We start from the raw sequence: 977 nt of genomic DNA, 5'->3' as shown, positions 1-977 counted from the left end.
TCACCGTCTTGTCTCACAGTGAGATAAATACATTTACAGTCAGAGTGATCAATTATGAATTAATAAACAGTGTAATTACTTGTTTGCATCCGTATCGGTTTCTTTGACTGTCGGTTCTATAAAAGCTGTTCTACTCTTTCTCATAATTCAAGTTGCAATGTGGGAAAATTCCTCGTTACGCTCGGGATCCTTTGGCACAAGCGGTGAAACGCTCCCATCAGTTTCAATGATATACTTTTATTTCTTAATGCAAAGTCAAATGGTTCAACATGCATTTCATAATTATAATCAAAACATGTACAACAAACAGTTAAAGATCCTGTTAAAATTACAAATTTACTCTCGTTTAGGAGAACAGAGGTGGCCGTTTGTGACAAAAGAAAAATGATACTCTTTCACATTCATCATAGTTATACATGGAAAACATGGTTTCTTGTTGAAACTTCCTGGCAGATTAAAACTGTATGCTCGACCGAGACTCGAACTCGGGACCTTTGCCTTTCGCGGGCAAGTGCTCTACCAACTGAGCTACCGAAGCACGACTCACGTCCGGTACTCACAGCTTTACTTCTGCCAGTATCCGTCTCCTACCTTCCAAACTTTACAGAAGCTCTTCTGCGAACCTTGCAGAACTAGCACTCCTGAAAGAAAGGATACTGCGGAGACATGGCTTAGCCACAGCCTGGGGGATGTTTCCAGAATGAGATTTTCACTCTGCAGCGGAGTGTGCGCTGATATAAAACTTCCTGGCAGATTAAAACTGTATGCTCGACCGAGACTCGAACTCGGGACCTTTGCCCGCGAAAGGCAAGGGTCCCGAGTTCGAGTCTCGGTCGAGCATACAGTTTTAATCTGCCAGGAAGTTTCATATCAGCGCACACTCCGCTGCAGAGTGAAAATCTCATTATGGTTTCTTGTTAATTAATGTTAAGGTTATCTGACACTGTCGGGAGGAAAGTGTTCTCTGAAGTTCAGTA

General features: G+C 42.4%; 1 non-coding gene across 1 annotated transcript; it reads right to left on the bottom strand.

Moving 5' to 3' along the window:
- Positions 1–464: 464 nt before the first annotated feature.
- On the bottom strand, positions 465–539 carry Trnas-cga (transfer RNA serine (anticodon CGA)). Its single transcript has one exon. It is a non-coding gene; the product is annotated as a tRNA-Ser (tRNA).
- Between the last annotated feature and the right edge of the window lie 438 nt (positions 540–977).

Source organism: Schistocerca gregaria, chromosome 3 (assembly GCF_023897955.1).
Source record: "Schistocerca gregaria isolate iqSchGreg1 chromosome 3, iqSchGreg1.2, whole genome shotgun sequence".
NCBI lineage: Eukaryota > Metazoa > Arthropoda > Insecta > Orthoptera > Acrididae > Schistocerca > Schistocerca gregaria.
This window is presented reverse-complemented; position numbering and strand designations above follow the sequence as displayed.